The sequence below is a fragment of the Lepisosteus oculatus genome, chromosome 27 (genome assembly GCF_040954835.1).
Source record: "Lepisosteus oculatus isolate fLepOcu1 chromosome 27, fLepOcu1.hap2, whole genome shotgun sequence".
Taxonomy (NCBI): domain Eukaryota; kingdom Metazoa; phylum Chordata; class Actinopteri; order Semionotiformes; family Lepisosteidae; genus Lepisosteus; species Lepisosteus oculatus.
Window position 1 is genome coordinate 455,419 of NC_090722.1, and position 25,323 is coordinate 480,741.

The following is a 25,323-nucleotide window of genomic DNA, read 5'->3' on the forward strand; positions in this document are numbered from 1 at the left end:
AGAAGATATAGGACAAATGTAATTAATCAAATTAAAAATTAAAATTAAAATAAAAAACAGTTTAGCAGGTAATATGATTACAATATTTGATAAGTTATTAGGGATTTATTTTGACCTTTCTTTACTTGAAAGAATAAATCCTTTGTTAAATTGATTAGAAACTCACATTGGTCATTAAAAACTGAGGATTACAGGTTTCTTTCAAAAGGTGCTGGATCATGGCTATCTAGACTATCAGCAACGCTATCTCCACTGGTCCTTTAGAAGTACAGAAAAGAAGAAAAGCTTGTTAATTCTTCAGTTACACTTTTAATTTTTACCCCAAATTTCTGACCAAGAGGGGTGTTATTCGAAACCCATTCCTTCTATATTTTATTCTGTTTCAGTCCCTGAAACAAATTCCATTTCTCTTTTAGTACGTGTCTTTCGGACTCTTAAACATAGCAAAATGAAATACAGTATACCCACAAAAAACATTTTGCTTTTTTTGTTCTTTCAAAACCACTTAAGGGCCTTCAGTTTCCAAGGAGGCCACTGTATTTCCTCCATTGCCTAGCAACCATTGCCAAGGCCAGATCTCCATTGTTGCTGGGGCAAAGCACCTGCATCAGCTCCTGTTTGCTTCTACCTTCTTGGATTGTTCTGTAGTGTAAGAAAAGGGGAGATTATTCTGGAATGATAAAGACATTATAAAGAAAACAAGATGTGTGTATGGAAGGGTATCTTTTTTAAGGAAGATTTCAGTTTTTTATTCAACTACTATACATACCATGGCCTAGCAAATCATACTTCTTAATACAGGTTTGGGGAGGTGTGTGTCCAATTTCCACCTCATGCTCTTAAAACACCAACAAAAACTAACCATGAAACCCAAAACGTTCCCTCACATCTGTTTTCTGTAAAATCTGTTTTAGGTATCAGGCCCTCAGGTATTGATACTTAACTACCCTCTTTCACCTGAACAGATAATGTGGTCTGACTCGGTGTGGGACTGGTTTCTGCAAAAACTACTCTGTGTCCTGTGCATGAATTAAACGTTTTCTCAGACCACTCAGTACTTCCAGTACATTCTTTGAAAAATTAAGGGATGCACTCACTGCATAAAGAAAAGTGTAAATTGACAGCTTCTTTCTTTTCTTTTTCTTTTGAAATTCATGGATGGTTTTCTTTATGAACTACGTGACTCAATGAGCCAATGACAGCTTAGTAAATCAGAAGACGCTGAAAGAGATTTGTGTGTATGTGTGCAGAGGGGGTGGGGCAGCAATTGAGGAGGGTGTGGGGTGGGTTTGGAGGCAGGACTTTTATGTTGAAAGGATTTCAGTTTTCGATGACATCATTGGTACACAAGTGCCTTGGACAGCACCTGTGTGTGTATGCGTGTGCATTTTTGTGTGTCTGTTAGCACTGGCTAAAACCACAACCTGTGCCTGCCAAATCATCCAGTCCGTCACCAACACTGCCCACGGAGGCAAGTTGTGCTGTCAGATCGCACAGAGGCCGCAGCAGCCTGGGGCTTGCCCAGTCCCTCACAGCCAGGGCTGCTGGCACCTTAGTTGAGGGCAAAAAAATGGAAGAGCAGGTCGCCCGCGCCCCCCCCATCCTGACCCTATCCTCTGCCCCTTTCTCCCTGCACCCCTATTAAAGGGTTCGGAAGTCTGCATCAATGGCACTTTTTTCTTTTTATTTTCTTTATTTAAGAGTACAATTGAGAGAGGTCTGGAGTTTGGCTAGCGCTGTTCTTTCAATTCAAACCCCATTTTTGTGTGTTAACGAAATCCAGCAGAGCACACCACAGTGAGTGATCTGTATGCGGTAAGTGATTTTTATTGTATACCTACTGAGTACAGTATTGTACTAGATTTTATGTGCTGCTATATAAATTGTTGAATAGACTTCACACGTAAACTTTTTTTTATCTCAAATTTATGTTCTATGGATTTTTTTATCCATTCCTAAAAATAGCATTTTATTCCAATTATTTGATTTTAAATTCGATTTTGCTGTTTACTACAGTGTGATTGTGATTGTGAAATACAGCAAGAAGTTTTTTAATATTTTAACATTGTATAATTGTCTGATGGGAGTCACAATTTTTATGATTGGTAAACTGTCATTGATTACATTGCATTGTAAACAATTTTTTACACAACATGGGTACCAGACATATTTCATGGTCATTTTATCATGCCACCTCAAAGCATTAGAGCTCAAAACTGGTGATGTTTGCAGAGATATACAGTGATACTTTGTCATTTATACTATTATCATGAAAAAAGCACTTTGAGAGGAGTGTTCAAAAAGCGCTTGGGAACTAGAATAACCAAAATTGCCTATTTTGGCCAACAATTTAAATTGTTCTTTTTCTCCAGCATCTTATGAATCCTATCTAACCAGGCATCTGCAATTAATATAAGACATCCTACCGACAGACCAGAATTAACTAATACACACAATCACATCAGAAAAGCAGCTCCAGTCTCATCTCATTTGCATGAAGACAGTCCACACATCTGTTCCACCTCAGAAAAAAAAACAATCTAATGGGGGCAATACAGTATTCTGTAACACTACCCAGGCTTATAATTGACCTCCTAGATCAATCTATAGCTGCTGAGCTTCTGAAACTCAGTCTGGGTATTTGCTCAAGATATCATAGTTATCCTGTTATTTGGGTGCACTTCCCTTGTTCTGAGAAAGCAGAGCTACCAGAAGCAATAATACAGAGTAAACTTGGATACTGAGAGGTTGGTATTTTAAGAAGATGAAACATAGAGCATCAAATTTGCAAATGCCAACAAGCACCTTCCAGAACTCTTTCATGCTATAAATGTTATTGTTTTTCAAATAATATTTTCTATTTACACATATTACACATCAGTTTGGAGTCTAATGAAAACTATAGACACCATTAAAATAAACAATATTTAAGAAAGCAAAATCTTGTTGCTTATTTTACTTTGATTATACATAGCATTTTCATTATTATTCAAAGAAATGAAGGTTTGCTACTGCTTCATAAAAAATAATAAACCTTTGACAGAATTTATTTAGGGTATAAAGGAACAAGTAATAGGTTTATTCCATGCTGAAAAAAGAAGAAAGAAAACACTTTTAGGGTATGGTAGATTTCAGTACTTCTATTTAGGGTAGAAGTACTGTAATCTTAGAAAAATAATTCCATGTAATTGTAGAATTTAGTATGCAGATTAAAAAATGATTAGTTAATTAAATCACTTGACAATTAGGTCAATTGACTTTGAGTTTAAAAGGACAGGGAAAACACCTTTTTCACTCTGAATTCAGGAATATTTAACTATAGTTAAATAGGGACTTTAGTTATTTTTTGGCATGTTTCTTAAACTGTAAGTCTGTCCACCAGGCCATGTAAACTTTACACAATCATTCAATTGCGCTAAATTATTAAGACTTCTTATTACTACAAAGTATTTGTGTTTCTTCTAATTTGTCTTTCTAAAAACTTATTTTAGAATGTGAAACAGTTTCATCGTAATTCAAACAATTTGTTAATATACTAATATATGACTAATATACCCCACAAAGCTGCTGTCTGAGTCCAAGGTTGTACTCCCTATTTACTCACGACTGCACAGCAAGACACAGCAACAACCACATCATTAAGTTTGCAGATGACACCACTATAATAGGACTGATCAGTGATGATGACGAGTCCACTTACAGGGATGAAGTTGTACAGCTGCTTAGGTGGTGTCATAGCAATAACCTGGACTTGAACATAAAGAAAACGAAAGAGCTAATAGTGGACTTTCGGAGACACAGGCCATACACATACAAGCGATGGGGGATGCCAATACATGTGTTGGTGAACTTCTACCGCTGCACCATCGAGAGCGTCCTCACCAACGGGATCACCGTGTGGTATGGCAACACCTCTTTGCGAGAAAGAAAGGCACTGCAGAGAATGGTCAATATGGCCCAGAAGATCATCGGCTGCGGTCTCACCGAGATTAAACAGCTCTATGAGGACCGCTGCCGTGGTAGAATTCTGGCCATCACAGAGGACAGTCACCACCCCGGGCATGAGCTCTTCACCCCACTGCCCTCAGGCAAGAGATATAAGAGCATACGGACACTTCTTCAATAGCTTCTATCCACAAGCAGTGAGACTGGTGAACACATTTAGCCATCCCCCTCGGACCATACCTACACCATCACCATCTACCTCTTTATGATTTCTTATCTATTGCACATCTCCAGTCATTGTTTACACATCTGTATTGTTTACATTCAAACTGTCTACATGTTTACTTGCACATTGTCTATTGTTTGTTTGTACATTGTCTTGATGCACTGTTTGCACTTTGTTTTGTTTTTTACACTTGTTTTACAATCGAGATACTTCTGTAAGTAAGAATTCCATTGTACCAGTACCGGTTACATGGCAATAAAGTTCAAGTCAAGTCAACTATAGAAAAGGAAGGGAAAAAATATACATACATTGTTTAAAACATTGTTTCCTGAAGAAGTAAATGAGTGTACATACTGTACAGTATTTATATTGTTGTAAATAGTGATTACATTCCAAATATTACTGATTAGAGCCAATATATATATATGCAGTATAGTGCCTTGAAACCTACTGCATGCTTCTGGCATGAGCTTTAACTTTCCATGACACTCACAGGAAAAACATCTTACTGATAATAAAGGGATTGATTTATTTAATTCAGGCAACTCCTTGTAAAGTAAAGATATTCCGATGTTTGATTAAAATAATATCTAAATGAATACATTCAGTAATTACAGTACTTAAATTAATTACTTAACTTTGCCAATTAGCTGCTCAATTATTCAGAATAACACTACTTTATATGTTTTGAGATGATTGCACCTTGCCCTTGAGCTCTGTGGGACTAAAATAACTGGCATTGATGCAAAAATAAACATCAAAACAGAAATAAATGATATGCACCTGCAAAAAGGCATCTGAAACCATTGGGACATTTTCACAGCCTTGCCTTCTTAAAATCACTGACCTTGATACAAGGATAGGAGAACCTTGGCACAACACCAACCACAAAATAGAGGACACCATAACACCTCCATATCTTGAGGTTTCGCCTTGGGCTTTAGGCTGAAGGGTGATAATATTAATTGTAATGAGGCAGAAATGTGGAAAATGCTAAACCTTTTTATTATTTAGGGACTGTCAATGTTTCTAATATCTATTCCAATTTCAAATCTATTTTAAATATCTAATTCCAAATGACATCACCATCAGTTGTAAACCCCTTTGCTTTTCAAATTAGCTAAAGTAATCAAGCCCATACTGGAATGGGGTTTGCTAGATTGTTTTATACAAGTTCCCAAATCTTTAAATGTCTCTGTTACAGATTCCATACAGTAACATATGGCCCACAGAGTAATGGCAGGACAGAGTGAGATGCCCAGACATACTTTCCCCGCAGAGCGTGTCATCATTAGACATGCCGCAAACTTCATCATGACAAGCAGTAGAGGCAGTATCACCTGGAATAGAGCTGGCTTCACTGACATGGGTTAATCCCACCTAACTTTACACAACCCTCAAACAGTTCTGCACTTCAGAAATTAAATTAAAAGCAGAATTAAATGCAGGCTATGCTACTTTGACAAAGGAAAAAAAAAGGGTGATCAGGTTAACTAGTTTAACTTTTTATAAAAACAGTTTATGAGCATTAGAAACTCAGCAATTTAGTGCATAGGCAAAGACCAAATGTGTCTCATCATTGGCATCTCCTTTGTTGTTCTCTTCTGATTAATTACAATTGAATGTCATCTATAAAAACCTCATATTAAAACAACTTTACTCGGAGAACCTGGTGGCATGAAAGAGCCATGCCATATGTGAAGTGAAATTGAGAAAAACTGTGCTGGTTGAGCAATTAAGGAAACCCCCAATACTGCAATTATACAGCCAGTTGACCACAGTGATTCACTTCTAAGTGATACTGTAATACCATAACACCCTGACAATTTTTTTTCATTTGAAAAGTACATACGAAAATTACTTTCTATACCTTTTGGCATAATATATTTTTACAGAAGCAGGGTGTGGTGAAACAAGGAATTACTTTGTTCATGTGGTTTGTTTTTGTGTTGTAGAAGCTGTAAAAGAAATACCTCATTACACCTTTTGTCATAACAAAATCTGAAACTCCAAGCTTAACTAAGGTAAATTTTAAATTGGCTGTTTATGCAATTGTTTCTGATACAACATTATACTTTACAGTTGCCTATATATATAGTAGGCATATACTTGCCTATATAATTGCCTATATAACATATACTTTAAAATTAACTTATTGTCTGATATACTCTATAATTAACTTATTGTCTAATATACTTTATAATTAACCAATTGTCTGAGAAATTTAAGCATCGGCAGTTGCTTAATCTAGTCTGCTTTAAAGGATTGATATTTTGCTGCTAAAATCTGTCTGTATGTAAAAAATGATTCTTTCAGCAAAAAAATTAGTAATACAATTTCATCAAGCCTTAAAGCCTTCCATTTAAACAATGATTAATATTGACAATATTGCTGGGTAACTGCACTCATAGGAAAGGAAGGAAAAATATACATACAGTATTTCTATTGTTGTAAATAGTGATTACAGGTACTGTAATTACTATCTGAATATTCTACTGATTAGAGCCAATGTACAGTACACAGCATAGAAATATATAGGATCTTGTAATGTGTTCTCAGTAGTGCCTTGACACCTACTGTACCTGTATGCTTCTGGCATGAGCTTTAACTTTCCATGACACTCACAGGAAAAACATCTTGCTGACAATAGATAGAGGGATGGATTTATTTAATTCAAGCAATTTTTGTCCTCACAGTGACTGATTTCCTGTCCCATATTCTATATGTCTTCTGCAGGAGGTCAGTGCATGTTGGTTGCTTTTGCCCATAAGACATTGTAACTGCAGGACACTGTGGGTCAGTGCAAGTTTTTCACCAGGTTTAAGTTTAAGGATGAACAGATTAGATCATTCGGATTCCTTTTTTTTACTCTTTGTTAGCACCAGACCAGATTAACTTTTAACACATCCGTCTTTCATAAACCCTATTCCTGTTTACTGGAAGATGTTTGGTCTAATACAATGGAAAACCACAATCATTGAGGAATTTGCAATTGTCAGGTCGGTTTTTAAGGTTTAATCTTGGGGATTGACTGCTGGGATTCTTTCTCACGTGGGACCCAGTGAAGATCTAAAGAAAAAGGCAAATAAAGGTACAATAAAAAGTAAAAGAGAAAAAATAAACAAGGGCATTCAGGTTTATGCGGTAGAATGTAGGGCAATCAGGCACAGGCTCTGGTAAAAAGGTAAGTTTTGATTTTGGATTTCAAGAAAGTCAAAGACTTTGCCTCTCATACAGTCTGAGGAACATCATTCCATAACACAGGAGCAGTGACCAAAAGTCCAAGATTTAGTCCTGGAAACAGTGAGTAGAGGACCAGCCTCAGCTGAATAGAGGCTATAGGAGTGAGTGTAAACATGGAGGAGTTCAGAGATGTATAATGGAGCTAGATTATTTAGAATCTTGAAAGTCAGCAACAACAGTTTATATTGAATAGGGGGCTTTATAGGTAACTAATTTGGAGACTTAAGTGTAGGAATGATATGCTGCCAGGGTCTAGTGTGTTAGTAGTCTAGCTGTAGAATTCTGACATATTGAAAATTGGTAAAAAGACAGTTAGAGAGCCCATAGAGTAAAGAGTTGTAGAAAGCCTTGATGCTACAAATGCACGAATCAGGCACTCACTTGATAGAAATTGTCTAATGTGGCAATACTTCTACTGTGAAAAAAGTCACATTTCACATGTGGCTTAAAAGACAGGAAAAAAAGGGTGACTCCCAGATTCTTAACTACACCGGTGTTTTATCACTATTTAGCTTCAGGTAATTTCATGTCAAACAGTGCTTGATGTCACTCAAACAAGAGATAAGTGATGGAAGTGGGAGCCAGAGGGGGGAGACATTTTTAATGTAAAGTGTTATATGTCAAACTGAAGACCATGTTTGCATATAATCTGACCGAGAGGAAGCATATAGATAAAAAGCAAAGGGCCCAAGATATAACCCTGTGGCACACTGTGACTGACTGGGGCCATTGGAGATTTATGATTTACTAAGGGAGATTTATTAAGGGGGAAAATAAGATGCCTGCTAGTCAGATAAGAGCAGAAACAGTTAAAGAAAGTACCACTGATAGACAAGAACGTCTGCAAGCGACTGAGCAACACTGAATGATTTACTGTATGAAAAGCAGGACTAAGATCAAGGAGCATAAGGATACTTATATCCCCCCGAGTCAGATGCAATAAATAAATCATTCACAACCCTGACAAGAGCAGTCTCAGTGCTATGTTTTGAGTGAAAGCCAGACTGAAATGGCTCCAACAAGTCATTAGCTATTATGTGAACCTGTAATTGATGTACAATCACACATTCTAAAACCTGAGATAGAAATGGTAAATTAGAGACAGGTCTGTAGTTCATCATTATATCAGAATCTATTTTTTTTTTCAGTATAGAATTGATGGCAGTATGAACCACACTCGGGGAAAGAGAGCTGTTGATAATATTGACGATTTACAGGCAGATGTCCGGGAGGAAAGCTTTCAATAAAGAGCTGGGGGTGGGATCTAGGCAACATGAAGTTATTTTACAGCTGTTAATATTTTTTGGAAGTTGATCTGATTTAACTTAGCTAAATTCAGAAAACTCTTGTACAGAGGGAAAATCAGTGGAAAATCCAGGGCTTGAATTTGTTGCAAGGCTGAGGCTTGATTCAGATAATTGTTGATTTGCAGCTTCAATATTTGATGAAAAGAATTGCAAAAACTTAAGACAGACATCAGCAATGGAAGAAAGAGGAGAGTTGTCAGTGGGTTTAGTGAGCTTGTTAATAACATAGAAGAGCACTTTATGATTTCCTAGTCCTAAGTTAATTGTATCAGAGATATAGGAGGATCTGGCAGAAGCTGCAGTAGCTCTACAGACTTGCAGTTGTTCATTATGAGCCATGATGTGAACCACTGGGCCAGCTAGTTTCAGATTGTGAAATGTATTCCAGGTGTATACCATGGAAAGGAGTGCTTGAAGAAAACTGAGCGAGTTTTAAGGGGTGCGAGTTTATCCAAAGTACTATTCAACGCAGTGTTTAGATTATTGAGTAGGTCAGTTGTCGTAGATGACAAATCTTAAAAAAAGGAAGAACTAAGTACAGCATTAGAGAAATCAGAGTAGTTCACAGATTTAAGATTTCTAAAACAGATTGTGAGTTTATATTTCACTGAGGAAAAAAGGATATAGACATCAAATAACTCAGCTTTATGATCAGAAAATATTGCAGTTTTAGAAACATTCTGGCCAGAAGCACAAATAAGATCAAGGGTGTGACCATAGACATACTGTAGGTGAGAAAATGTACCAGTTCAGTGAGATCAAAGCTGTTCAAGGTGGATAAAAAATCAGAAGCAAATTTACAGTCCAAGGAGTTAATATTAATATTAAAATCACCAATCATTAATACTGGAAATGTCATAGTACTTAGTGTTGTCAGTAGTTCAGATAGTTCAGATACAAAGACAGGGCAGGACTTGTATCTCAACAATCTATTATCATTGCTATAAACCCCCCAAAGCCTAATGAAGGTGGGTTTGCTGATTTACTTTCATTTTGTCATATTTAAGGAGGATCCTTATTCTTGGAGAATAATATGATTAATATACATATTGACTTAATGTCTTCTAATTTAGCTAAGAATGTTCTAGCTTTGTTGGGATAACCTCAAAAAACCTTGTTCCTTAAGCCCATCTACACTCTATGGGTGACAGGCCTTCTCCTGCTGTGCCCTAAAGCTCTGGAACTCTATCCTTAAGGATATCAGAGAGTCACCTACCCTGAGCACTTTCAAATCTTGTTTCAAAACCTTCTTTTTTAGAAGGGCCTTAACTGGTTCTGTTACTGTGTATACTGCTTTACTCCTACCATATTCTGTACCCCCATCTACTATCTTCTCTCATTGTGTATTTTAATTGTTTTTTGTTGTCATTCCTTAAAGGGCTTTGAGATGACACCATTAAAGGCGCTATACAAAATTAAAGTTTAATATTATTATTGATTGAGTGTGACAGAAGAGTACAAGGTTTATATCCTGCCTGTAGACTACAGCCAAATGACCACTGTAACCAACAGAACGTGGTTTCCGTACTGAATTAAAACCAGGAGGGACCGTTTTATTCAATAAAATAAACTCATTTGGTTGTTGCCAGGTCTTAGTTATGCACTGAATGTCAACATATCTATCGATAAAATCATTAGCGTTTCAGTCTTCCGAATTAGAGAGTGGGTGTTTATGGGTGCAAATTTAATGGCACATTGATTTACTGGAACAAGAAAGGACTCCTCAGACAATGCAGGAACTCAGATATGGGTGACAACTCACTAGCATTTATTCTGCAATGTACGCCGGCTTGCCGTATCTGTGGTTATGCTGATCCGAACAGATGTTTGGAATACAGCAAGGTGCCACAGATCGTTTACTCCTCCCCCTCCCCTGGACACCTATATGTAGGTTCTGTACCTTGTACGTACAAGACAGTCCAGATCCTTGAGCGACTGCAGGCCCGGAGGAGAAGTGTAGGTTAAATCGCGGGAGCTGGGGGAAGAAGAACTTCAACACAGCCGTGGTAGATGTCCAGGTGTTACTTCACAGCTGATGAGCAATTTAGTAGTTGGAGTCCATAGCAGTGCTAGAACACAGCAACAAGGGAAAGTTTCAGAGACGGGTTCTCAAGCTTCAGAGACCGGCAAGTCTCGCAGAGGTGGTTTTGCGTGTTTATATAAACAAAAAAGGGTGCGGAAATGCTGCAGTAGTCTCTAGTTACTGCTCACCACTAGTGGAATGTATTATGGTTAAGTGTCAGCCCTAATATTTACCAAGGGAATTTACTACAGTTGTTATTGTGGCTGTGTACATCCCGCCCAGCACTGACTCCAAAGAGGTGCTGAGAGTCCTTTACGGGGCCATCAGCGATCTGCAAACTGCTCATCATCGGCGACTTCAATCACGTGGCTCTTAAGTCAGTTCTCCCTAAATTTTATCAATATGTTAACTTTTTATCAATGTGTGTTAACAACAAGAGGTGTGAACACACTACACTTAGCTAATACAAACATCCGTGACGCATACAAGGCTGTTCCCCGCCCCCACCTGGGCTACTCTGACCACATCTCTGTTGTGTTAATCCCAGCAAACAGCATAGCTGCTCAAACGTGCCAAACCAGTTCTGAAACAGATCAGAGTATGGCCAGCTCGAGCCATCTCAGCATTACAGGACTGTTTTGAGTACACAGACTGGAATATGTGCATTCTACCTATTTGCACCTCATCAACTTAGAAGGGCATGCAGCATCTGTGACTGGCTACATCAGTAAGTCTATAGATGATGTTACTGTCTCCAAATCCACCATCACACGGGCCAACCAGAAGCCACGGCTGACTGCAGAGGTCCATACACTGCTAAGAACCCGTAATGCTGCATTCAGATCAGGCAACAAGGCAGCCCTCAGGACTGCTAGGGCCGACCTGTCCTGTGCCATCAGGGAGGCAAAGTGCACCTATGCACGTAAAATTCATTGCCACTTCCTGGACACCAGAGACACACAGCGCATGTGGCAGGGCATCCAGGCCATTACTGATTGAACGACTATCCCACATGTCAGTGACGGTGATGCCTCCCTCCCAGATGTGCTCAACAACTTCTATGCATGATCTGAAGCAATGAACCTTGTGCCTGCGAGGAAAACCACACTTCCTCCCAACGATCAGGTGTTTTGCCTATCTGCAGCTGATGTAAGGAGGACACTAGCCAAAGTTAATCCGTGTAAGGCTGCTGGATCCGATAACATACCTGGTTGCGTGCTCAAGTAATGTGCAGAACAGCTAGCCGACGTCCTCACAGATATTTTTAATATCTTCTTGTGCCAGGTGGTCATCCCGTATGCTTCAAATCCACCTCTCTTACACCAGTGCCAAAATAGTCAGCCATGTCCTGACTCAATGACTATTGCCCCGTGGCACTCACACCAATTATCAGGAAGTGCTTCGAGAGGCTAGTCACGGGCCACATAAAGTCCAGACTCCCTACCCCTCTGGACCCCCTTGAGTTTGCATACCACCCCAACCGGTCTACTGATGATGCTGTATCTCCTTCCCTTCACCTGGCCCTGTCCCACCTGGATAAGAAAGACTCCTATGTAAGAATGCTTTTCATTGACTTCAGTTCAGCATTAATTACAATCATCCCCAGAAGCTGACAGAAAAATTGAGCTTGCTAACTTTAATACCTCCCTCTGTAACTGTATTCTGGACTTTCTGACCGAGAGACCTCAGACAGTACGGATCGGCAATAACATCTTCAGCACCATCATAATGAGCACCGGAACCCCCCAGGGCTGTGTGCTCAGCCCACTGCTGTTCACACTGATGACTCATGACTGTAATGCCCAGTTCAAACTGCATCATCAAGTTTGCCGATGACATGACAGTGGTGGGCCTCATTAGCAACAATGAGTCACCATACAGAGAGGATGTGGAGCAACTAGTGGACTGGTGCACAAACAACAACCTATCTCTTAATGTAAACAAAACAAAAGAGATTATAATTGACTTGAGGAGGGCCCCTTGTGGAGACAGCTAGAAGCACCAAGTTTCTTGGTGTACACATTACAGATGACCTCACTTGGTTCCTCAATACCACCTCCCTAGCCAAGAAAGCACAGCAGTGTCTCTATTTCCTGCGGCAATTGAGGAGGACAAACCTTCCTCCCCCATTCTTACCTCCTTCTACAGAAGAACCATTGAGAGCACCTTCACCAGCTGTATCACTGTTTGGTTTGGGAATTGCAATGCTTCAGACCGCAAGACCCTGCAAAGAATTGTGGAAACATCATTGGTGCCTCCCTCCCTTCCATTTCTGTCAACTATCACAAACGCTGCTTACACAGGGACTCCAGTATAGTAGATGACCCCTCCCACCACTCCCATAAACTCTTTGCCCACCTACCATCTGAGAAAAGATATCACCGGGTACGGGCCAGCTCCACCAGACTCTGGAATAGCTCCTTTCCCCAGACTGTACGGGCTCCTCAACACCCTGGAATCTACTTGCACCCACTCCAATTCCAGAAACAGGGTTTAAATACCCCCAGTGTTTTGTGTATATTGTAATATGTATTTACCTTGTAAATTGCACTATCTGCCCTTAGCACTATGTGTATTCTTTCTACAATGTCTATGTCAGTCTCCTGTCTGTCCCATCTGTATTTGCACTGTGGACCAGGAGGAAGGATATTTTGTTCCACTGTACAGTATACTTGTATATGGCTGGAATGAAAAATAAACGTGAACTTAAACTTGAAATCTTGAGCTGTTTGTAAAAAGTTAAAATTGAAACACATGCAACAGACAGAAACCAACTAATGAAATAAAACAAAAGATAAATAAAAATAGGTAAGTGTATATATACAAAAGAATTTAAAAGATTAAAAAAACACAGCAAAATATAAAGAAGCAGCAGGCAAAATGTGATCAAAATTATCTAAAATTACTACACTAACACATTTTTTAAACAAGTGTACCCCATACTGGTTTATATGGTACAGTTAAGTTTATGCAAAAAGTGAATATAAATAACACTTGCACTCTCCCATGTGAAAATATATAAAATAGTCCTACACCCTGCAGTGTAATAGAAGCAAAAGTGTTGTAATAGCTACAACATATAATGATGAATGGCCATAAAATCAATTAAATATGTATTAACCCATCCTGTCCTTGGAATTACATTAAGGTTCATTAAAATGCAAATAAAGTTGATTCTCTGGAATCTTGTCAACCTATTTAAAAAAAAATGTAAGCAACTTCACAATGTGTCTTGACAACAAAGAGTTTTAGCTAAATACAGTCTGTGTATTTACATTACACTGTAAATACAGTATCTGGTAGTGGTGTATACTTATGAAAATTACTAAAAATTAAATTAAAAATTAGAGACATATCCATTCGCCCTTTTTCTAAACACTTTATCCAATACAGGGTCGTAGGGGTCCCAGAGCCTATCCCAGCAAGCATCAGGTGTAAGGTGGAGTACACCCTTGTGAGGATGCCAGTCCATCGCAGGGCAGACACAGACACACATTCACACCAAGAGACAGTTTCCTCAGAAGCCAATTAACCAGTATGTCTTTGGACTGTGGGCAGAAAACAGGATCCAGAAGAAATCCATGCAAACACAGGGCTCCCAGGGCTCCAGTGCTACAAGGTAGCAAGGCTACTCACTGTGCCACTAGTTCTAATGAATTTTTTCATGATCCTACATGCAATAGAAGTTAGATTTATTGGTCTATAATTACCTGATTCAGTTTTCACCAACTTTTTAAGAATGGACACTTCATTATGGACTTCCACTTACACTTCCACTGATGTGTCCACTTCATGGACACATCATTTACCCTCAAGGGATCAATAAAGTGTCTATCTATTTACCTATCTATCTACTGTATCTATTAGCATCTCTTCAGTCCCTGGGTACTACCTGTCTTAAGCAAGTGTTGTGTCAATGGTTTTTGAGTAACATCTCGTTTCCTTTAGTGCAATTGGTAAGATGTCATAAAGCCCCCTGGTGTTTATTAATCTTGGGAGGCCTCTCTATGCTAATAATATTTAGTACAGAACGTATTCTTCAAACTTCAAACTCATTCCCATATTTTAATTCATTCTTGTGCTAGCAGTACAAAATCTAAAGCATAATTTCCATGTGTTTAAAATAAAAGCAGTCTGCCAGATGTTTTTACAATCGTGATGTTTATGTACAGTAAATAATTTTGAATGTCCAAGTTTTGCATCTTTTACAATTTTTCTAATCTCCGTAATTAGGTATTATCTATATTATCTACAAAATGGTTTTCTCACTACACCAGTATAGACCTGTACTGTAAATCATATACACTACATATAATCGTATAAATTAATACATAATATAAATTAGAGCCATGATATACTACAGATACCCACAGTACTGCGTTAATTATATTACTGCTACCCGAGCATTCACCAGCTCTTAATATAAATATACATTGCATTTCATTGCATGCCTGATGCCTATGTTTTGATAATTAATTTTTTAATGACCTTTATCAAGCTTCATCCGAAAATGTGAAAACATGTCATACATTTTTGGTTCATTACTATGCCTTCTTGTTCAGTGAACTATATCTCTAAGTTATTTTCTAAAACCATATTGATTGTCTCTTAAATTTTATTGCCATCCAGATGTTGCCTTTGTGAAGTTTGTAAATCGGTCCAATTAAATTGATAATATGTCATGAACACCTTGCTGTAGATGAGCACTAAAATCTAGGACCAGGGACATAAACAAATGTTGCAGATTAGCATTTGTCGGAGGCATCCTTTAATTTCTTCACAGCAGAGTGGGCGGGAAAGTGGAATGTCTCTACCGCTACTGAACACCATGAGAACTATTGTACCTGTAAACAACAGATTGTTTGATTCTGTGACTTTGATTTCAGATTGTTGTGTTCTGTGGAAGAGTGGATTCCAGCCTCAAGAAAGATGATCTGGGTTATGGTGAAAATTGCTGTTTGCTGTTTGCCTCCCCAATTCAACCAAGGCTCATCAATCTTTGTTCTATAGTACACTTCATACTGCAGATACAAAAATATTACAATTTTAGACTGGAGAAAAAATAATCTATCAGCTGCTTAGCAAACTCTAGTAGGGTGTGAACTACACGGTCTGATATACATATTTATTTTTTGCTTCAGTAAATGTTATAAAGTAATTGTAAACTTTAATTGAGAGAAGCACTAATCTAAATCACTAATCACTAATCTAAATGGATACCTTTCCCATGACACATCTGATGGAAGACATAAAATAACAACAAATTGGCACCCATACAGTAAATTATTGCTTATTTTCCAAATCAAAATTTTTGGAACATAACTATGAAAATACAAGGATGTCAATTAAGCTGGAAATAACATAGGTCTATAAATAGATGAGAATATAAATAAAGTCTTATTTTTTATTTTCAAGATCATACTAAAGGTTTTCTTTAAACATGATAGGGATGGATGGCACAGTGGTCAGCAGGCCCTCCTAGAGCTCAGATGAAGCCCGGGCCATTTTACATTGTGAGGCCCCCGCATTGGGTAAAAATATATTTGAATGTAAAGAATGGCATGATGTGAAGATTAAGGCGGGCATTTTGAATGGTAGATTCAGCACTGAAAAGGGGAAGTTTTTTTCACAGCTGTGGACTTTAGTGGAGAATCGCAGTATATGTGAAAAGTTCCACATCCAACTCAAGTCGAGAAACACAGCCAAAGGGTTAAAGTGGAGGACCACGCACCCTCAGCTGAGGTGAGGCCCGGGGCCGAATGGCCCTGTTGACCCTCTCTCTCATAAGGCCTGGCGGACAGCATTGCTATTACGCAGAACTGGGGCCCTGGAATACCTCCCTGTATTTGCGTGGGTTTCATCTCACAGTTCAAAGACACATTGGTAGACTAACTGGCTTCTGTGAAAATTGGCCCTGATGTAAGTGCGTGCGTGTTTGTGTCTGTGTGTTCACTGCTATATGTGTGCATCTTGACTTGTACCTATTGCTTGGTGGGTTAGACTCAAAATCAGGAACAATTTTTTTCAAAATGGTTTATAACCAGTTGATCTTTCACATTGCAGAAAGTGATGGAAAATAAGAACAATAAACAATGTTATACAGTAACAACAATTTATTTTTATATTGCGCCTTTCACAACAAGGTTGCCCCAAGGTGCTTAACAATACAATTGACAATACAGAAAATAAGAACAATAACCAATGTTATACAGTAACAACAATTTATTTTTATATAGCGCCTTTCAGAAGACCAGAAGACAACGGAGGAGAGGAATCAAAAACTCCTTAGCAAGAAAAACCTCTAGGGGTCTAAAGTCAATCCCTTTGGACATGCTAACATTATTTAATTAAAAAAAGGAAATGATGAGGGTATTAATCCATCCATGCATCATGTGTTCTGTGAGTTAGTACTCCATGCAGATCTCTGTAGACCAGTAAATTCCGCCTCGATAGCTATATCCACGATGTCCCTCTTGGATCCATGGCAGTGATGCAGCATCCAACTCAGATGGTGCCCAGCCTGGGCGCCATCCAGACATTTGGGGAGGAGAATAGGATAGTTTGGTCAGAACAGATGTAGCTACCTGGTGGGCCAACATAGAGACACAGCCAACATAGAGACACAATATGGGTATGCTGTAGCTTTAAATAGAAATGCATAGATAAAGCAACAAATAAGAAGACATCTTTGGCCAGATAATTAGCTCACCCTCAAGAAGGATAGAATGTCTTCATTTGAGTTTTAATTTCTTGCTTTGCTCTGGAAAAAACATTATCTGCCTGGGGAATGAGGAAAAAAAATCATAATGACAAGGAAACACATGATCTTATATAAAGAAATTGGAGCTGTCTCTTGGGGGAGGAATTGCAATATTTTGTACAAGTGTGCATGCAAGAGAGGGAGTGTGTTTTGGATTAATTATTTAAAATGATCAATGCACACAGGTGTCAGGTTCAAGATGGAAAAAGAAAATCCAATTTAATAAAAATGAGTAAGCTTTTTGCAATTGGCTGTCAACATTGAAACTGTTTTCTTTTTAGTATTAGTATTTGTTGTGCATGTTTTTCTACAAGAAAAAAACTGTGAACCTCTAATTAATCTTTATCTACTTCATTTATATGCTTTTCACCCTTCTTCATGAAAGTGAATGACAAATACCTAATCAAAAGTCTTCTGAAATTATCCAATATTAAAACCGTTAGAAGTGTGCAATTTAAATATATAGTGATTTGCTTTAAGAAGTTAAAGTTATGAGAATTTATTTTTATTATGAAAAATCTTGCATTATGAAGTTTTTGAGAAACACATTGTATTTGAAAACTGAGAAATTGATATGTATGTGTATCAGTTGTTATACTGCAGCATTGAAATGCTTTTTATACTAGCTCTGTTGATGAGAAATCAGCAGCACCTGTAAACTCTGCTTGGTGGACTGATAAACATTGACACAGTGCTTGTGATAATTGAGAAACAGCTTGCCTTGTATCGTATTTAACAGACTTTTTAAAATGGGAAACAGAAGTATCAAGGAACAGGGTTAAAGGGTAATTAAAAATAAACACCAACAAAAAATAAACACTGGAAATGTGCAATACTATTTATAAGATGTCAGTGATATAAATTTGTAACTAAATCACTGTTACAACTATTGCTATGACACATTTTCCACTTCTGCTTAACCACAAGACTTATTTTGATCGTTTTTATGATAACACAACAAAGCCCTTATTACTATCCTGATAAATCTCCTTTTGAATTCATAAAAAAAACATTAGGTACAGTTTTGATTAATCCAATAGTGGTTCAATTGCTAAGGTTGTTCCAGAATTTGGAGGAGGCATTTGGAGAAAATGTGTGCACAGATCTTTCATTTTGTTTCCCGCTGTTTTCTTGTAATGACATGACCCAGTCAAAATAGATCTGTGACATCATCAAACAGAGGAATTGCAATTGGATATCACACAGAGTTTGCTGTACAGTATATGTAATACTGATACAATGACACTACCAAGGCAGCCTGCTTCGTATGGTTGCTATTCATGTTTATACAAGGCGCTTACTGAATCCTAGTAATGGCTCTGACTGCAGCTGCCACATGCATTGAACAAATGGATTTGGCAGTTGAACTGTGGGCCATATTTTTGACACTCTTGTTCCATTATTTGCAAACCTTTGTTATAGTACCCCAGCATGCTGTGTTTAGACTTCTTCAAACTGAGAGCAGACAGGACTTTAACTTGCAACACTTCTTATGCCCATTAATTACCTGAACTTATTAGTTGCTTCTTTGTAAAAGTATTACTGTGTGTTAGTTTGTGTATTGAATGAGGAGATACTTCTTATTCTGTATACCACCATGGTTCTAAAGGTCAGTTTGTCTGTACAGATAGACAACAGTCTATACAGACAATAACGGGTGCATTACAAAACACTTTGTTTATAAATGACTTCTTGCTTCACTTTAAAGTTATCATATGGTTAGTGAGTGGATAACAGTTTTCAGTTCTCAGGATAGGTTGTTACATTCTCTAGGCAGAATATTAGGACTATCAAACAATGTGGGTCTCTGAAGTAAGCAAGAACAGCTTGAACTTGGCTTGTGTTCAATCTTATTCCACTCTGCTTTTAGGACCACCTTCAGCATAAGGATTTGCAGAACTGAACTAAACATTCCACTTCAAGCATGTTGCGAAAGATTTAATGCTCAGACAAATCTGGAACATTTGATGCAAACCAAATGTAGAGCATTACTCAGTCAACATCACTCCTACTATCTGTTAAACATGATGGTAGAAGTTATATTTTACTGATCAAGACAATGACCCAAAGTACAAGGGCAAAACCATGCTGGGCTATCTTAAAAATAAGAAAGCCAGGAGACTCAAGCTGTAGTATCAATAGTGCCAAAGCCAAGCTGTAATCCAGAATCAAGGTCCAAAAGTAAACTAGCTCCAAGGTCTGAGAAATCACAGAATTTAAACCAGAAATGCATGGCAAGAGGTTACAGTACTGAGCGAAGCAGTACGAGTAAACTGTGCTTTAAGTATATTATGGGGTTGGAGGTGTGGTAGTGAGTAAGGGGTCTGATTGGATGATCTTCATTTGCAAGATCTACGCCTTCCATGATTGAACAAGAGGGCTTGTTGCGAGAGTAAGCCTGAACCCTAACATGAGAGAGTTTGAAATCAGTAAGAACAGTTCAAAGCTGGTATGAAAAGTTGGTAGAGACTTAATCAGAATGTCCTGCAGCTTTCACTGCTGCCAAAGCATCCAACAGATATAATGAAAGTCTGTCTCATGTTCCTTAAGCCAGCCATGTACAGTGTGCTCTGACAGAATCTATTACTCTTTGGGTTTGCTAATATTTTGGCTAGAGAGTGTTCAGCTGTGTTGACTTTTTCTCAGACATGCTAATTTTATTATAGTTTGAATGTAGACAGATTAAGGTCTGTACTTTCCTAATAGTTTTACAATCTATGTGTAGCCAAATATTGGTGTATAATTAATGAGAATTATCCATTCAGTTAGTGTTGTTGTTATACATCTGATGTGGGAAAATAAAATGCACCTCTTAATTGATAAAACACTGGAGTAATTTTCTTTAAATATATTTTTGTGTCTAAAAAAATGGGTGTTTTGTTGCACTCAAACAAAATCAGTTTGTGCATTTCAAACCATGTATAGCTCCCAAACTACCCACACTGGCTCTGCACACAACCTCATCCTTGTCCTTTATCTTAGTGCAATTTTATCCTTAAGCACAGTGAGAGTAGGACATTAGATCCATTATGTTTGGTTGATTGCAAATAAGTAATTGGTTTTAGGTTCTAATATGGATGTTTCTTGAAACATCTTGAACAAGACTAACAAGATTTAATTCACTTAGACTGAATGAATTTCCTTTTAAATGAGGGACTAGTCTGGTTATTCTCATTACTGTTGCTGTTTCTAAGGCCGCAAATATTTTTAATCCCAATAAAAAATATCAAATGCATTGAGACTTAAATATTGAGAAAAAGAACTCTAGTCACTTTCTTTCTGTCTGGCAGCTCAGCTGTTTACTTACTTCCTTTTCTAATGGAAAACAAATCACTAAAGCTGTGATTTGTTGCTTTTCTCAGAGCACATATCTGGGCCCTGTCACAATCTCTCATCTGAGCAAGGGCTCATTGTGAATCAAGTGGAATAATACATTGCAATTCTTTTTAAGTTTGTTTATATTTTAGTTTTAATAATTTTTAATTATTAAGCATTATATATATATACAAATTGCAATTATAAATTCATTTTAGCACAATTGTACTGAATCTTTCAGCAAAACTTGTAAGACACGTTCATTCTTCATATGTAAAGTATGAAAAAAGCTCTTAAAGAGGATCTGCAGTCCCAATTTCTCAAACCAGTTATAAAATCTTGGTACTGTAGAAACCAAGAAAGTACCTATCATAGCTCAAAGGGGATATGACCCTACAGAACTTATATATATATATGTTCCCCCCCTCCTGTCTTTAATGTAAATCCAGGAAATAGAAACCTTTCTTTGTCATCAGGAGTTTAGTGTAAACATTCACCATTTGGGTAAATATTCACCATTTTGGGGTAAGTACAGGGGGGGGGGGGGGGGGGGGAGCAGCATCTGTGATCAAGCAAGCACGGTGGTCACAGTTCAGCATGTAAAAGCTGTTAGCAGGCTCCATTAGTAACAAAATAAATGAATTGACGGTATCACAAAAGATTACAAATTTCGAATTAGGTGCAAAATCATTAGCTTTGTGAAAGCACTGTATACTTCCAATGATGTTGCAAACTGCTGGTCTCACTGTGGGTGAGAGCGGGAGTTAAAGAGAATTGTGATGTGACAGCGAACCCTTAATGCTCACTAGTCACTGTAAGCAAATGAGGAACAAGGTCTTCTAACAACCTTGTTCATTTTTTGTGTATCTCAGTTTGCATTTATATTTTAAACTCACTGTTTAAAATATTACTCACGAACATTTAGCTGTTCAGAACATAGTGTTCACACAAAAGAGAAGATCAGATCAGCAGAAATTCAGTCTGTTTTCCTGTTCAAAGGTTATTCAGCTAGCCAAGAGATGGGTAATAAACATGGGCACTGATGTTGGTCCCATCAACAAGTTTCTCAACAAGATTCAGCAACTTGTATGAGCGAATAAGAACAGGTTGTGCAGCAGACCCTTCACTCCAGAAATGTTCCAACACAATCTGCATGCAGAGTTAACAAGTAAGTAGTGTTAACTACTCAAAGTAGATATGTTGAATTTAATTCAATTGCACTCAATCAAATCAGACGGCATTGGGCTGTGGCACAGCAAGTCCTCCAAAAACAGAAATGCAGCTGAATTTTTTTTTCCTTCTAGGTGTTATTTACCATAAAATAACCACCAATGTATAGATGATACACTGATACACCAATGATAGAGCACTTTTGCAAAACCTGAAAATGAATGAGTGCATTTACGCTGGTTTATAACTTCATTTTTTGCCATGCTTAGATTAAGTATCTAAAAAACATGTCCCCTTGTATATGTTGGTTTAATGAAAATATTTAAAATTAATATTGTAGCAAAATTCACTTTTTCTGAAGCATTTTTACACTATAAAAGGGCCTCTTCTACATCATGTTGCCTCGTTCTGAATTGCAAACAACGATGGCAATATTGCACTACGCATTCTTTGAAACTTTGTCTGTTTTGTGATGTGAACTGGAGGTTGTACACGTTACTGTATTACTGTACTTTGTAGTTTCATTGTGGTTTGAAATGCATTGATCATTGTCAATTAATTATAACCCTGAAATGTAAAAATAGTGTTGCAGATCCCAGTTATGTTGTACAATCACTGTATAAAGGTGGGATAGGTACTTTAATATATTTAATAATTAATAGGTAATATATATCCTACTGTATGTTTTTTTGGTATGTATTAAGCATTAGGTAATACCTAATAGGTATTACTAGTAAGCAGTCCAGTTTACTAGTTATCAGTCAAGAAGCTGTGTTTTACTAGTAAAGTAGAAATGCACAAACCTTTGATCTTTGACATTTTCTTCTTTGCCTCAGACATGGAGGTGTCAAAGAGAATTGCTATCCTCTCAGATACTACTACTCAATATAGGTAGAAGCCATTTGTATGTTTCAGATTAAAGGTTATGACTTTTTCTTTACAACATATTCCCTGCTATGGACTTCACATCCTAGGTCTCTGCTCTTTCCTTAAAAAGGAATAGACCACCTTGGTCTGAGTCTTGATTTTGAATATTGATATATTTCACAGAATCAAAAATTGCTTGGTGGAGTAGTGGTTAGCTTTGCTAACTCACAGTGCTGGGGTCCAAGGTTCAATTCCAGACCTGGGGTTTCCTCTGTGTGTTGTTCGTTGATTTTCCCTGTGCTCAGATGGATTTCCTCTGGGTGCTCTAGTTTCCTTCCACATTCCAAAACCTAATAGTAGGTTAATTGGTTTTGAAATTGGCCCTGTTGTGTGTGCGTGTCTGAAATGGACTGATATCCTCTTTGGGGTACCCAACTTGTACCTGTTGCTTGCCAGGATAGGCTCTGGTTCCCCTGTGACCCTAAACAGGATGAAATGGAAAGATAAAATACATATTTCAATGTATGTGAAGCTTTTTAGCCATGCCTAACATATGGGCATATTTAATAACCACATCACACTTTAAATACATTTACTCTGGATGTAAACAACATTTCACATATCAATTAAGACAGCCAAGACTAAAAGAGTTTTAATATTACGAAACAAAGGAAAATTAATAACCTAATTCCAATAATAATAATATGCACCAAATTATAAATGTCTGGCTAATATTACAGTTGTGTACATATAGTAGTAGTGTTGCTACTGTGATTGGAAAACCTAAACTAATACTGATATTTCCAATGATAATAACAATGAGGATGCAGCAGTATCTTTTTAGATTTAATAAATTACACTACATGGCTCTTTCAATTAAGCTCAAGACGACAAGGTTGTTCAGACCTCATTGTTTCTCTCCTTCAGGTTTCAAAGCCCTTGTGGCTGAAGGTTTCAGCTGGACTGCTGTGACAGGACAGATGCTGTGAGGCAAAATCTGTAATTAGCTCCCAAATTCCTGTTCTGCAGAGAAAAATGGCAAAACACAGGGAGGCCATCTTGAGTGCAGCTGTTCCCTAGCAACAGAGAAGGCCAAGGTCTGAGGTAGGCCGAACAGCTGGGGTTTAAAAATTCCGCACATACAGAACATTCCAGTATCATGATTGATTTTGTTTTTTTCAAGTTTGTTTTTGAGCAACAGTGTTATTTTAATGTTAAAAAAGAGTTTAGTTTCAAATAATTGTTAAGAAACCTTAAGTTAACTATAAGGTTATAAGGCTTCAATTAAGGTCATGTAGATTATACTGCCTTGTTAAATATTTTTAAGAGTAGCTGTTATAAATAATTTGTATTCATGGAGTCTTTAATGAAGTAGTCAGGACTTCAGTTTAACGTTTCCTTTGAAGGATCACACCTAAAAGAGCACAGTGTCCCAGTCACCTACTGGAATTGTGGTTTAGAAATACTGGTCCAGAGAGAAGAGGGCAACCTACTGGTCCCCAAAACCAATACTCAGAACAACAACCTTGCTTTCCTTATAGGTCCCTCATCCTAGAAATGATCAGGTCCTGACAAGGTTATAATGATGCAAAAAGACATTATGAATAAAGACATTTTTTCCTCTATGTGTCAGGCTACATCTTCCTTGCCATCTATCTTACATATGAAGTGAAAGAAGTGTCAATGTCAAGTGAAACAAATTATTTTGCATGACACTTCAATGGAATATTTCACTATTTTGAAGATTTTACTTAGTGTTGTATGTGGATCAATAAATTGTGCAGTGATATACAGAAAAGATGACTTAGTCCTAAGTCCCATTTTCTATAAAAATAAAAACACACATACTACTTCTCCATTAGTGTGGATTTATGACCCCAGATGAATGCTTCTGTAGATATATTTGTATGTTTTTTGCTACAATTAATTAAAACTTCAACTTATTTACATTTTCAAAGAAAAATCAGGTTTCAAATTTCCATGTTTCATGTTCTGATTTGGAGTTTGGAGTACAATTAAGCATTAGAGACAGGTACAAATACAGACCTCATGAGCTAAAATGGCTTCGCTACAAGACAGAAACATTTCTCAAAAATTAAAAGTATGTTACTCCTTTCTTCAGTTTAATGCCATGCCCCCTGGAGCATACCCTTCAGATCCTCAGCTAGTTGGGTCTCACTTAAATAATTGTTCCATTACTCTGCACACCCAAAAGCCACTTACCTGTATCATGCCTCATTTACACATTCTTCCTTACAGAATTAAAACATTGTAACAGGGGCTCAAAAATGAAAGCTGGACCTGAATGCATAAAGGTTGCTTTCTATGTTTAAAAAAAACTGAATGATATCTTTTAATGGTGAGCTGTATAGTAGATGTGTCCAGTACCAAGTGTTCAGTAACGCTGTTGAATCCTACAAAAAAAAACAACAACTATGCCATAATTTGTTCAACAAGATCCTGTAAA

At 37.5% G+C, this 25,323-nt stretch overlaps 1 long non-coding RNA gene across 1 annotated transcript; it reads left to right on the top strand.

Annotated features, from left to right (window-relative positions):
* Positions 1 to 1,455: 1,455 nt before the first annotated feature.
* Positions 1,456 to 25,323, top strand: LOC138225296 (uncharacterized). The gene is made up of 3 exons (XR_011183835.1): positions 1,456 to 1,815; positions 21,819 to 21,987; positions 23,784 to 25,323. It is a non-coding gene; the product is annotated as an uncharacterized lncRNA (long non-coding RNA).